Source organism: Mirounga angustirostris, unplaced genomic scaffold, assembly GCF_029215605.1.
Source record: "Mirounga angustirostris isolate CCGP_5_RB_7025 unplaced genomic scaffold, mMirAng1.0.hap1 SCAF_14, whole genome shotgun sequence".
Classification (NCBI taxonomy): Eukaryota; Metazoa; Chordata; class Mammalia; order Carnivora; family Phocidae; genus Mirounga; species Mirounga angustirostris.
Window position 1 is genome coordinate 21,000,785 of NW_026991722.1, and position 15,414 is coordinate 21,016,198.

At 37.9% G+C, this 15,414-nt stretch overlaps 1 long non-coding RNA gene across 1 annotated transcript in view; it reads left to right on the top strand.

Annotated features, from left to right (window-relative positions):
- Nucleotides 1-15,414, top strand: part of LOC129046182 (uncharacterized) — a 479,920-nt gene that overhangs the window by 427,620 nt on the left and 36,886 nt on the right. Inside the window, exons 14-15 of the long non-coding RNA XR_010407143.1 lie at nt 10,678-10,791; nt 11,519-11,635. This is a non-coding gene — a long non-coding RNA (uncharacterized LOC129046182). The remainder of the gene's footprint in view (nt 1-10,677; nt 10,792-11,518; nt 11,636-15,414) is intronic.

Here is a 15,414-nt window from a genome sequence, read left to right on the forward strand (position 1 = left end):
CCTGTATTTGGAGCTATGGTCTCTGAACAAAACCAGCTAATTCATTCTATACTCATCCTGCCTTGAGAATTTTCTGCTTCTCTCATTACTAGCTATGGCAAAGCACACCTGTGGCCAGGCAACACTTGTTTCACATTCGGGGCCCTCTGGGGAAAGAGTTCCCATTAAGCCGTGGCCCCAAAAAATGAAAGTTGGTTATTATTGAATCACAGTTAAGCTTCTCGCATAGCTACACACCTGCCCTAGAGTTAGGGGATCTCAGAATTTCAGGACTGGAAAAAAAAACCACGAGGCACACAAAATTACAAAATTGCCCTTGAAAGAGACTCCTATTGAGAGCCTGGGAGCAATTTGCATTATGGAAAAAAAAAATACATCCATGGGTCTGGGATACCTCAATTCAAGGGCAAAAGAACTGTTCGACTTGACTAGGCAGAATTATCCTGCACCTGGATCCTAGCTTGTGCCTTTCATAGGTCAGCTGCTACCTAGAGGCCACATGAGACATTCATATTTTAAAGTTAAGATAAACTAAATGGATAGAAACATCAGAATATTACTCTCTAGAAATGCCTGTTGTCTCATTGGGAACAACTTACATTAAACTTCTTGCAGGCATGGAACAAATCTGACAGGTTTTAGCTCTAGCATCTCACACATTCTTTAACAAATATTATTCAATGCCTGTTATATGTTAAGCCTGTCTAGTCACTGGGAACACGGCAGTTAACAAAAGAGACAACAATCCCTGTCCCATGGAATTTCCAGTCCAGTGAGAGAAGACAGATAAGAAACAAAATAAATAGTAAATCATGTAATGGATTAGAAGGTGAAGTGTACCTAGGTTTAAAAAAATACAGTAGTGGTAGAAAGGTAATTGCGTTTTTTTTTTTTTTTTTTTTTTTAAGATTTTATTTATTTATTTGAGAGAGAGAGTGAGAGAGAGAAAGAGCACAAGAGGGGGGAGCGGGAGAGGGAGAAGCAGACTCCCTGCTGAGCAGGGAGCCCGAGGCGGGACTCGATCCCGGGACTCCAGGATCATGACCTGAGCCGAAGGCAGTCGCTTAACCTACTGAGCCACTCAGGCGCCCCGGTAATTGAGGTTTTAAAAAAGGTGGTTCAGAAAGGCCTCCCTGAAAAGGTGAGATCTGAGCAGACTCAAGGAAGTGTGGGAGGGTGATAGCTGAGAGAAGGCCATTCCTGACTCAGGGTGTACAGATGGCAGAAGGCCTGAGGTGGGAGCATGCCCGCTCCTTTGAAGGAACAGCAAGGACACTTAATGTCCCTGGAGTGTGGTTGGGAGAGAGAGTAGAGAGAGGTCAGGGAGGCTAAGGAGTCCAGATCACAGAGAGCCTTGTGGGCCACCGTAAGGTCTTGAATCTGTGCTCTCATTGAGAAGCCTTTGGAAGGTTCTGAGCATAGGTATGTTTTAAGAGTCACTCTGATTCTGTGAAAATAGACTGCAGGTGGATAAGAATGAAAGCAAGGAGACCAGGTAGGAGGCCATTGCAATAATACAGGTGAGAGGAGGTGATAGCTTGGAAAACGATGAGAAATCGTCAAATTTGGATATATTTTAAGGTGGACATAAGTAACTTTGCAGAGGCATTGAATTTGGGGACAGTTGAAGAGAAGAGTCAAAGAGGATTCTAAGATTTTGATCTTGACAATTGTACAGACTGTGGGGGGGGGCGGTGTGCGCATGCGCGCATGGGCACCTAGGTGATTTCCAATACAGAGGTGGGAATGAATACAGGTAGATCAGGTTTGTGGGAGAACCATAAAGAATTCTCTTGCATGTGTTCAGTTTGAAATTAGACATCCAATTGAAAATGTTTAAGAGGAACTTGGATGTATAAGATCAAGACAAAAATGAGTGCTGGAGATGCAGATTTGAGGTCCAATTTTATGTCTCAAATGTTAATTTTAAAAAGTGAATTATTGGTTTCAACTGAGTAGTTTAAGCATTTTAAGAGATTTTTCTCTTTCACTCATTAAATAATAATTAATCCTTGTTTATGTACCTGGCAGTGTCCTTGTATGTGCATTGATTAATGTTATAGGCTGGTCTGTGCTCTCACAGGTTTCATGGGCAAGAAAGGAGTGAGAGAAGAGCCAGATCATCACAATACTTGGTGTCAAGTGCATGTTACAGGCTGTGGAATGTCATATGGGAGTAGAGAATAGTGGCACCTCACATAGTTAATGACTCAGGGAAAGCTTCTTGGAAGAAATTATATATTAAGTGATATCTTAAGGAAGTAAAAATGTAAAGACACAGGGGAAAACTATTCTAGGCAGATCAAAACAATCTATGGAAGGGTTTAGGATTGCACATTGTATTTGTAAAATGTAAGATGTTCGGTTTGCTTGGACATAGGGTACAAGGTTGGAGTGGGGTGAGGTAAGAAGGACTGAAAATGTAGAGGGTCTTTTAAAGGAATTTGGGCTTTAACCTAAGAGCACAAATAAGAATAAAAGCAATAAAAACTTCGAAGCAACAAGTGTTTGTTTTACCCATTCAGTGTTCAACAGTCAAAGATTTCTTTTCTCACTGAAATTGGGTCCACTGGTTTTCTCATTTTGAAAGAATTTTCCTATAAGATCAGTAACAATTTATTATTTTATTATTCTTGATGTGTGTATTCATTTTTGTTAACGTATCTTGTTTCAGTCAATTGCTAATTGTTAGTTCAGGTTTTGATGCACATGCAGAGATAATTCTGAATATCTGAGAATGTCAAATTCATCCTGGTTCATATTGCTGAGAAATCAATCCAATGTGTTTCAGATAGTTGCAAATCTTGAAAAAAACAAATAGAGCCAAGATCTGAATGGTAGAAATATAGGTATTGCTCATACGGCATTTGAAAATGCAGTAGGGTTTAAAGATTTGAGACAGCCCAGTTTCCTACCATCTGTTGGTGGCAATTATTGGAATACATAGCCAAAATTGAGTGTCCAGTAACTTAATGACCATCCATGGCAACTCAGGAAGACTTTGCCAGAAATATGTTGAATGGAGTCACTTAAGACACCACAAATGGGATAAATGAGAAGACATGATGGACAAGCCATGAGTGGAGGCAAATGTAGATATTAATGCCACATATCTGTTAGAAAGGGAGACTAGAAGAGAGGCCGAGAGACAGACTTTAATCTAAGGTCAAGATAGTGAAATTTGCTCTCAGAAGGAATGTGGTCCCAGAAGTGAGGTTGCCAAGGTGAAATTAAATGATTCAGACTACCTTTCAAAGTAAATTTATCAGGACCCCTTCACACTCAGCCATGTACATAGGCAAATGCCACATGCAGTGACAAGCTACTAATGTCCTTCTAGGTAACCCAAAGATTTCAGGTAATTTGTAGGTAGTGAAATTTAGTGAATAAAATTCTATTCTTCCTGAATTCACTGAGTATCATTGCAAGGTCAAAATCAGCTATGAGTAAAAAATGGCATAATCTCATTCAACCTAAGAGTGAGCTTTCTTTCCAATATGAAAGATAGATAATATCAACGTATAATTTTTATGTTATAGCACTAAACCGGATAAATGGTGTTACAGAGCAATTAAGCAATTCATTTATTTGATGTAGACTACTTGTTCTGTCTTCTAAGTTTCAACACCCTATCTTTATATGAGTTTCTATTGCACAGTTCAACAAGGGAATTTCAGGGGAATATACGGAAGTTAATAGGATAAAGTGATGGATTCTTTCTGTGGGTAAACATGGTCAGACGTTTGTAATTTCCCATGAGAATTGTGAAGTTTCTTATCAAGGCCAAAAAGGCCCCAAATACCCATTTACTTATGAAGGTCAAATAGCTATCTAATAAGGGAATAGCACATACAATTCGGGCAGCCGCACATTTTAAACAAAATATTGTATCTGGGTGTGTTTTGATTCTTTGGATTCCCAAACTAGCAAAGAGGATTGGATTATAGTCCGCTCAGCCATAGGAAGGAGAAATGTCAGACCAATCTAATTTTCTTTTGTGATGGAGTAACCAGCTTTGTAGATGGAAAAAGCAATAGGTATAATATATCTTTCCTTCAGGAAGGCTTGGACTTTGCTCCCCAAGATATGCTCATAAACAAGCCAGAAAAAAATATTGTTGTTTATTTATGTCAGATGTCAGATGTTTGGAGGTCCAAGAGACCACTTATCAATGATTCAGAGTCAACATACCAGAGCCCACTGAGAAGTTCTCTTAGGTGTAGCTAAAGTTCAAAATGTAGAACAATGTCACATCATATTCCCTTAGAATTTAGGATAATTTGTTTATGACTTAGCAAAATGATTGACCTGAAACTCAATTGATGAAGTTGAGGAGGATGGAGTCAATTATTTTCAGAATAATAGTTTTGCAAAGTTAAAGGGGGAACAGTTGTTTTAGGGAGGAAAATGGAGAGGAATCTAGATTACCCTTATGAGTTGAATTGTGCTATCCAAAAAGATGAACTTATGTCCTGAACCTCAGTACCTGTGAATGTGACCTTATTTAGATATAGTCTTTGCAAATGTAATCAAGTTATGATCAGATCATGAGTGGGCCCTAATCCAGTAGGAGTATTGTCTTTATAAGAAGAGAAAAATGTCCTGTGAAGACAGAGACACACAAGGAAAATGCTATGTGTGGACAGAGGGTGAGATTGGAGTGAAGCCAAGGAATGTCAAGGATTGATGGCCACCACCAGAAACTAAGACGAGCAAGGAAGGATTCTACCAAAAATCTCAGAGGGAGTATGGCCCCGCTAACACCTTGATTTCAGACTTCTGGATTCCGGAACTGTGGAAAAATAATTCTGTTTTAACTGGCCAAGCTTGTGGTACTTTGTTATAACAGTCCTAAGAAACTAATAAAATGACCTACTGCAGGTGTTCCACTGAAGGAAGTTGTGAATATGAGGATATAGAGCACCAATTAGACCACAGGACTCCAGGAATTATCTAGGAACAGTTACTCACTAGCTGTGACAATGGGCATACAATTTCTCTCACTGGGGTCTTAGCTTCCTAAATTTTATAAAGGAGAGATGCTGTGTAGAATGGAATTAGATCAGACTTTCCTGAATAGTATTCTGTTATACACATCTTCCCCGGAGTGGGGGGAGGGGGGAGGTTATTTTTATAAATTTCTGCACAACAATTTAGGGATTTCATAGACCTCTTGCAGCCCAGTGCCTGGTCCTAGTTTAGCTCCCCTGCCTTAACAGTGCTGCCTCTCTAAAAGCAAGCCACTCTAAGATGATATTCTTCATTGCATGATCTTGGCAATAGGGCAATTTCAATCAACTAGCTATCTACAGGGAAGAAACAATGTCCTTAATGTATTTGATCTTCTGCCCTCTGCCATCTGTCTTCCTACTCCTTTTCCAAGTACCTGTACAATGTCTATCTCCTCCACAAAGTTTCTCGTCTTCCTTCTTTGCCCTCTCCCCGACAGCCATCATCCGAGCTTCATGGCATAACACCTGATCACTTGTATATTCAGTGATTGACTGGTGTTTTCCATGCCTTTTCTTTTTTTTTTTTAAGATTTTTATTTATTTATTTGACAGAGAGAGACACAGCGAGAGAGGGAACACAAGCAGGGGGAGTGGGAGAGGGAGAGCAGGCTTCCCACGGAGCAGGGAGCCGGATGTGGGGCTCGATCCCAGGACCCTGGGATCATGACCTGAGCCGAAGGCAGATGCTTAACGACTGAGCCACCCAGGCGCCGCTTCCATGCCTTTTCAAATAGATTATAAAGTAGTGCTGGTTTGGAAAGGATTAATAAAAACAACAACTATAACAAAGGGCAAGTAGTCCTCACTACCCATAGCCATTCAGCACGGGAACCACAGTGAAGATTTTAAGCCACCCCTGGCAGGGGTGGTGAACCAAGTCAAGTGTAGTGAGAGAGATGGAGAAAAGAAAGGAGGAGAAGAAAGAGAAGAGGAAGCTTGTATACCGTGATCAGTTGTTATCTATAACCTCCAAGAAACAATAAGAAGACGTGGTAAAATTTTATTGGGGAGGTAGAAAGGTTATAAATATCAGCCTCACCATTGTTGGCTTAACATTTTTAAGTAGATTTCTGGATGGACGTCACACATGAGCTTTAACAACAGGCTTGATCACTATCAGTATGGACGATGGGGACACAGGCTTCACCCCTGAAGCCCTTCCAAACCAGCACTGCATAAGAAAAATCATTACACCCTCAAAAGTCACAAAGCCGAAACAAAAGTCTCAAAGACTGAGCAGATAATTCCATGGAGGCCTATTTAGAGCACCTTCCTCAGTTACAGTCAATTTCCTTCCACATGATGTTTATTCCGTTGTCGGATATTTATAGTCCTAATACCAAAAGTCCACTGAACATCAACCACTGATACAGTAACATAAAGCAGATTTATATATTCAGCTTGTCTAATACTCCATTGGGAAGAGAAGGCATTGCTCAACCTAATAGCCTCCTTTCTTAAGAGATATTCATTTTAAAAGGTTGTCTTATAAATACAAGATGGGTTGAGACTTGTGTGCTCTAAATATTTTAAGGGATTTATGTTTGCATTAACTGTCCTTTTAATCAAACTTCAGTGAATTGCTGGTACTGCAGAGGTTTCAGGGAGAAAAACACTACTTGCTGTTTCAAAGTTAAAAGTTTCCTAGTAAAAAGGAAATCCAGAAAGTTCTTAAAAGAAGATATTAGGAACATATTGTCAGACTCATTATTATTCATAGAAAATATTCCTACATAAATCATAGTTGTGAATTTTAAAAAACCCCAAACTTTTCTACTCTTTTTTTTTCTTGAATGATACCTTATGAAAATGCTCCAGACTTGTATGTCTGCATTTTTGTGGTGTTAAAAAATATGGAATATCTTTCTCTATTCAGTCTCTATATGCATAAATTTCCTTTTTAATTTAGCGTATTTTAATTTCTAATATTTCAGCAGTGTCTCTAAGGCTGTATCTTCAATGACTAGAATATTTGGAATTCATTGAAGTTGGACCTCGCTCCACTGACTATTTCCTTCCTCTGGAACCATGCCTTCTTCCTATTCAGTGTACTTTCCCCTCAACCTAGAAACTCATTCTTCTATGTTCTCCCAAAAAACATAATCCTCAACCCTGAACCATTTCCTCTTTATCTTCACCTCAAACTTTTTGAAGGAATGGCTTAAACATTTTGTCTCTACTTTCTCAGCATCCTTGCTCTCTTCAACTTAAAACAGTACAACCCCACCAGTCCCCAGCGACTGCCTGAAACAACTCTCCCTCAGGTCCTTAGTGACAAAAGGATGTATTAATGGCTTTTCGTAAATTTTCTTAGTTGTCTTTGTCAAATCATTGACTCATGGATAAGCAAATTTGAAAGAACGATCATCAAATTTGGTATTCCTTTATGTGGTATTTTCAAAAGATTTTAAGTGGTGAAACTTTCTTAGACAAAATGTTATTCAGAAGCCCAATATAGGTGGGTGTGGTACTCATTTGGTTGAATCAAGATGGGGGCCCAGCTACACAGTATTAATTAGAAATAAAATTTAGATGTCAGTTTAAAAAAACTGACTTACAAGGGCTTGTAAAATGGGAAAGGTTTTTTTTCAGCTTTATTGGGGTATAATTGACAAAATAGTAAGATTCTTAAAGTGCACAATGTGATGATTTGACAAATGTATGTATACATTGGGAAGGATTCTCCAATCTAGTTAATTAATACATCTATCACCTTACATATTTTTCTTCCTCCTCCTCCTCTGCTTCTTCCTCTTCGTCCTCCTTCTTCCTTCCTCCTTCTTCTTCTTTTTTGGTGAGAACATTTCAGTTCTACTCTCTTAGAAAGTTTCAATTATATAATAGAGTGTTATTAACTATAGTCATCGGATTATATCTTAGATTCTCAGAACTTTTATAATGAAACTCTGTACCCTTTTACAAACCTCTCCCTATTTCCCCCACCTTCCAGCCTCTGGCAACTGCTTTTCTACTCTCTGTTTCTTGGAGTTCTACATTTTTTTTTTTTTTTTTTAGATTCCACATATAAATGATAAATACAGTATTTGACTTTCCTTGTGTGCTTATCTCACTTAGTATGATGCCATTCCAGTTTATCCATGTTGTAGCAAATGACAGAATTTCTTTCTTTTTAAGGCTGAGTAAGATTCCATTAGATGATAGATAGATAGGTAGATAGATGATTGATAGATAGATAGATGATAGATAGATAATCACATTTTCTTGACCCATTCATCCATTGATGGACACATAGGTTGTTTCTATACCTTGGCTATTGTAAATAATGCTGCAATGAACACAGGAGTGCAGATATATCTAGGAGATACACTTTCTTTTTTTTTTTTTAAGAATTTATTTATTGATTTGTTAGAGAGAGCACAAGCAGGGGGAGTGGCAGGCAGCGGGAGAGGGAGAAGCAGGCTCCCCTCTGAGCAGGGAGCCCAACATGGGCCTCCATCCCAGGACTCTGGGATCATGACCTGAGCCGAAGGCAGACGCTTAACCGACTGAGCCACCCAGGCGTCCTGGAGATACACTTTCTTTACATATGTATCCCAAAGTGGAATTGCTGAGTCAGATGGTACTTCTATACTTCTATTTTTAATTCATTGAGGAAACTCCATATAGTTTTCCATAGTGGCTATACCAATTTACCTTCCCACCAAGTGCACAAGGACTTTCTTTCCTCCACATTCTCCCAACATTTGTTATCTCTTCTCTTTAGACAATAGCCATCCTAACAGGTGTAACGTGATATCTCACTGTGGTTTTGATTTGCATTTTCCTGATAATTAGTGATGTTAAGCACCTTCTCATGTATGTGTTGGCTGTTTATTTATTTTTTTAAGATTTTATTTATTATTTGACAGAGAGAGAGAGAGCACAAGCAGGGGGAGTGGCAGGCAGAGGGAAAAGCAGGCTCCCTGCTGGGCTTGATCCCAGGACCCTGGGATCATGACCTGAGCTGAAGGCAGACACTTAACTGACTGAGCCACCTAGGCGCACCTATGTTGGCCATTTATATGTCTTCTTTGGAAAAATGTTTATTCAGATCTTTTGTCCATTATTTAATTGGATTATTTGTGGTTTTGCTATTGAGTTGTATGAATTCTCTGTATATTTTATATATGAACCTCTTACAGGATATATGGTTTGCAAATATTTGCTCTCATTCCATAGGTTACCTTTTTGCTTGTTGATAGTTTCCTTTGCTGAGCAGAAGATGTTTAATGTTGTCTTACCTTTTAAAACTTTTGCTTTGTTGCCTTTGTTTTTGGTGTCAAAACCAAAAACTCATGGCCAAGATTGATGTCAAGGAACTTACTGCCTATGTTTTCTTTTAGGAGCTTTACAGTTCCATGTTTTAAATTTAAGTCCTCAATCCATTTTGAGTTGATTTTTGTGTATGATGTAAGATAGGAATCCAGTTTCATTCTTTTGCATATGGCCGTCCAGTTTTCCCAAAACCATTTATTGAAGAGAACAGTTTATAGTGTCTACAATATCTACTCTCCATTTACCCTCCTCTTTTTTGTAATTTCAGATACTGCATGGAAGAATGTTAATAACATTTAAAATATTCAATTGCTTTCTCCAAAAACTGGTGACACCTGGCTGTTGAGCTACTGAAAGTTTCTGAGTAGAGTTGAAAGGTTGAAAATGGTGTTGTGTTTGTTTGATTACTGAAGGGGTAAACTCCAGTCTACTTATCTGAAAATAAATATTTTCTGAGGCTTGCAGAGTAAAGAAGTATAACTTGACAATTTTTTTGCTGCAAGAGAAAAACAGAAAATAATGTTTTTCAAGCCTTCAGTCAATGACTAAAACTTTGTGACCACAATAAAGCACAGTGTCTGAATTGAAGATTTTTAGAGTATCTTAATTTAGAACTGATTTTTGATGTATGTATGAAGAGAGACTAGATAAATTACAATATGAAAGCAATAAGATTCAAATTAAATGAAAGAACACAAAATAAAACATTTCTTAAAAAAAACTCATTATACTTGTTTATGCTTGTTTGTAAAAATTATATGTCCCTAACTGTATACAAGTGTAACAGTTCATAAAAATAACAAGGTACACAATTAAAATTGACCTAATTCAACATTCTCTTTAGGAATAATAAATATTATATGCTGAGTAACTCATGAAATTTTAAATGCAACTTCAGAAAGGTTTCGTTCCATTAAAAAAAAAACAACAACTGTAAAACCAACAAACACAAACACTTCTTATTCTTAGTATCTAGCATGTGGCTCAGAGAATACCTGAGTGGCTAAGCTAGTGAGGTCAAGACAAATATCAGGTTGGTTTTAAGAAAGAAGTTTAAGAACCAGGAGAACTATGTAGAAGCCAGAAAATCATTGTGTCTACATGCAAAAGCCAATTTTCTGGAATAAGTACAAGGAGGAGAACAACAACACAAAAGAGGAAGCTGGTTTCATGGGCCCAATAGGGCAGTGTCAGAAGTTGTGATGTCCGTTCATTTCATACTACCTACTTAGGTGCTTTTCTTCCATTCCTCATGCAAACCCTTTAATCCCCGGAAGTTCCACCTAGATCATGCAGCCCAAATGGCCTCCATTATGATTTCATGGAGGTTTTCTAACACAAAAAATGTCAAAACTTGTATTTCATGAATGCGTGTTCTGTGTTTTCACAGATTCTGTATTTGGCCTATTTGGCAGCCATTCATCAAAGAGCCAATATAAGCATACCTCAGAGGTAGTGGGGGTTCAGTTCCAGATCACCGCAATAAAGCAAAAATCTCAATAAAGTGAGTCAAATGAATGTTTTGGTTTTCCAGTGCATAGAAAAGTTATGTTTATACTCTCCTATGGTCTATGAAGTATGTGATAGCATTATGTCTAAAGTAAAATGTGCAAACCTTAATTTAAAAATACTTTATTGCTAAAAAGTGCTAGCCATCATCTGGGCTTTCTGTGAGACATGAGACATAAGCACTGATCACAGATCACCAGAACAAGCATAATAATAATGAGAAGTTTGAAATAGTGTGAGAATTACCAAAATGTGACACAGAGACACAAAGTGAGCAAATGATGTTGTAAAAATACCAATACTGGCTAGATGCAGGGTTGCCACAAACCCTCAATTTGTAAAAAATATACCTGAAAAGTACAATAAGGCAAAGTGCAATAAAATGAGATGTGTCTTATTATAGTAACTATACTTTCTTATTTTCTGTTCTCTCACTCTGGCATTTGGGAGACTTACAGACCCAAAGACAGACTGCTCCTCCCAGAGCCAGCTGCTTCCTAAAAATGGTAACAACAAACCAGCCAATCCTCAGTCTGTACACCCAACTATCTCCTTATCTAACTCTCATACACGAAGCCAATATTTATCTTGTCCTAAACCATCCAATGGCCAGGTATCAGGCAACTAGAGACCACCTCTATAGCCCAAAGCCTTCCAGTATTTCAAACAAGCCAGTCCTAAACTGTTCACTCTGCCTTGTCTTGCCTTTTCTTTCCTTTCAGAAACCCAGTAAAGGCTCTGAGTGAGACATTCTCCTCACTCCTTTCTGCTTCCTGACCAACACTGCTGCTTTCCTCTGTGAGGCTGCATGGGATGAAGGGACCCCCTCTCTGGGACCTGTGAGTATAATCAACTTCTTTACCATATCCAACATTTAAATCCTTAGAACACTGAGTTAACATAAAGACAAATGTATTGATATTTTACATTAAAAATTTTAATCAAAAAGCTCATTTTTTCCTTCTGACTTCAAAAGAAATCAAAATATTTTTGTAGGCTCCTGAAACTGTCATGGGCCCTAACGTAAGATCTACTATGCCTGGTAGATAAGTTAGCCCTACAGCCAGGGACTTCCTGTTCTGATAGACACCCCTGTAAGCTCCTGAGAAACTGAGTTATGAATAGACAATGGCCAGTTCATATATAATCAGTAGAACCATGACCCACAACCTCACAAGGTGCCAGTCACAACTTCTTCAGCATTGGCCCCAAATGATTATGAGTTGGTCAATGACTGTGAACTTCCTTTTCTTTTGCCCTTGCTTCCAATTAGAACTAACCAGAGAAAGTTAAGTATGCTCCTCAAATCAATCACATGAGATATTCCACTTCTAGTTAACCTATTTTCAGTGACTCCGTCAATGCTATGCCAGTGACCTCAATTCCAACAAATATTCCAACAAATATTCTTTTCTGTCCATTATAAAGCTTTCCCACTGCCTTGCCTGCCTTTCAGTTTCCACCAAACACAAGTGATGGTAACTGACTCTCTTGCTAGAGCAGGCTCTGAATAAAAAGCTTCTGTTGGTTCTCATTTGGGTGGTCTTTGCTTGTTTTTACATATCCCATCTCCCTTGCAGTTTTTAGTTAGGATGTTTTCTTCTCACTAAAAGCCACCTGTCCTGTACATCTTCTAAGGAAAAGGTTAATTGTGCTTTCCAAGATGACAAGCAGGTAATTTGATGAGTTAATCTATGCACATAGGAAGACAGAAGATTTATAAATGCCTTTGCTACTTTCTCAGATAGAAGGCTTATATTGAAACCAGAAACTCTTGAATCTCATTTTCTAAAGATTTTCTTTATCCCAAGGAAATATGAATAAAAAGCTAAATAGAGTTAAATATAAGCCAGCAGGAACACCAGCATCACCTGGAATCACATTAGAAATGCAAGTTTCTGGGCCTCACCCCAGATCCTCACCCCAAGATTCAAGTGATCTTGCTGCACTTTGATGTTTGAGAACCATTGGTTTAAACCATGCTATCTTGGACAAGTCCTTCAAATTCTCTGAATATTATTTTCTTCATATATAAAACGTAGTTATGGCTTCCTTGCTTCCAATTTTAAAAGATTGTTGTGAGGATCAAACTTCTGATGTACTTGAGAACTTAATGTTTTCAAGATGCTTTCTCTGAAGAAAGGAAAAGATGAACTCTGCTGTGTAATACTTAAGAAGTCTAAGAGAAGAGTTGGTTCTTACTTTAGACAAGCAATTGAGAATAGGTAGGAATTAATGTAACTTAAGAAAAAGGGTAAGAATTATGTAAGTTAAGAAAAAGGCCAGGAGAATACAGATTGTCACTCACTATACTTCCTTCACAGCTTTACTTAATACTGGTTCTGGGCTACATTTGACAATGATACTGAGCTTAGTCCCAGGAGCTATAAGTAGATGAGTCTTTTATAGATAACCCTGATTAGGTCAGCTAATTTATAACTATGTTTCAATAACATGTTCCTTATCCTGTTTGAGACTTAGTTTTCTAATCTGTCAAATGACAATGGAAATGAAAATATTTACCTTACAGTATAATGATAAGAGTAATTAAGATAATACACAAAACATATTCTTTCCCAAGAAATATTAACTGGAAATATAAGAATAAGATATAAAGTCCATATTTTCCTGCTTCAGTACCATGCTTTGAGACATGCAATTTGCCTTAACGTCCTTCCAGAGAGTATTCTGAGAACATTCTGTAATATTTGAGTTGTGCACCAATAATTAATCCCCAGTTTTAACTCTGGGTTATCTGTCATTTCCTCTCCTCTTTTAGGTTGTTTTGTCTTTGATAAATGTCCCTGCTAAAAAGTAGCAAGTGAAATATGAGCCCACCCAAGTCAGGCTGTTATCCTGGTTGGTGCTGATGTCTACATGGGGGCTAGTGACACCCAAGCCCAAGGGCAAAAATGTCTGTCCAAAGGCACTCGTTCCTAATGTGGGGGTGCTGCTGGTGGCTATTGGTATAGTCACCAGCCTAATGCTGTGTTTCCAATGGCACTTTCATCAGCACTACTATTATTGTCATTGCTGATGCCTCACATTCTAAATGTCCCATAGAGATTAAAAGAAAAAAAAATACCTTTCACTTGTTTCTTCACTCTTTTATTGAGATTTCCTAAAACTTTTATTAGGTCCTGAAGCTATGGTATAGTTTGAGTGACATTGCTGTGGTATATTTTAAAAACCATACCATCTCATCAGTGCTGTCCAGTTGTCCTTGAACCGAACTCAGTATCTCTTATTTACCAGGAGGCTCTTTCATCCTTCATATAAATGGCTCCCTGAAGATTCTGTCCCACTAATTCTCTGAGCATACTCAGAACTGCCTGAGTCCTATACTAAACACAACTTAAGCTTGTGTTGGCTCCTCTAATACATGCATTCATAGAAACAAACATATATATGTGAAGACATTTCAGAAGTATAAAGCATCATAAGAAAAATATAATGATAATCCATCATTTTTGTCATTACTATAATGTTGGTGTGGTGGGCAGACTTTGGGGTGGGCCCCATGATCATCACTTCTTGGTATTCATGCCCTTGTATAATCCCCTCCTTTATGACTTGCTTTTAAACAATAGAATATCAAAGATGATGGATGTCACTTCCATGATTGTTACATTACATGAAACTCCATCTTACACTACATAAAACTCCAGACCTATGACAGCAATCTCCTTTCACACTTTGAAGAAGCAAGCTGTCATGAAGTAAGTAGTCATATTGGAGAAGCCTTTGTAGCAAAGAACTGCAGAATCCTCCATAAGTTGAAAGAGACAACTAGCAATAAATTAAAGCCCTTAGTTCTACACCCTCAAGGAAATGAATTCTGCCAAAAACCTGTGAGAGTTTGGAGGTATATCCTTCCCCGGTTGAATCTCTGGTGAGACTGCAGCCCCAACAGACATGTGGATTGCAGCATAGTGAGATCCTCAGGTAGAGGACTCAACTAAACATGCCCAGATGCCTGACTCACAGAAACTGTGAATTAATAAATGTGTGTTGTTTTAAGTTGTTAAGTTTGTGGTAATTTATTGTGCAGCAAAAAAACTCAATACACTAGGTTAAAGGAATAAATCCAAAGGGAGTCATTTTATTATGAGCCCCCATAATACATTTTTAGGTAATATATTTACTTAATATGTTTTAGGTAAAAATGTCTTTACATATTTTTATATTCATCAATTATTATGGCTATGAAGCAGTACAGTTTGCTTTATTACTATTTCTATTACTATTTCTATTAATTGCTTAATTAATAGTTTATGCCTAATGAAATTATGAAGATATATTCCAAGGCATGCAGCTTTCATAGTAAAGATTTAAGGACTTCCAGTTAAATATGATTAAATGAACATATGTTTTTTGTTTGCTTATTCAAGAAACTCACTAAAATAATAATTTAAAAAATAGGCATAAATTCAAAAGGAGCTGGAGAATGGAAAAAGTGACAGTGCTAGATCAAATATTCCCATAAAAATTTTGGTATTGGCTTGGGTGCCTGGATGGCTCAGTCGGTTAAGCATCCAACTCTTGATTTTGGCTCAGGTCATGATCTCAGTGTTGTGGGATCGAGCCCCATGGAGTCTGTTTGAGATTCTCTCTCTCC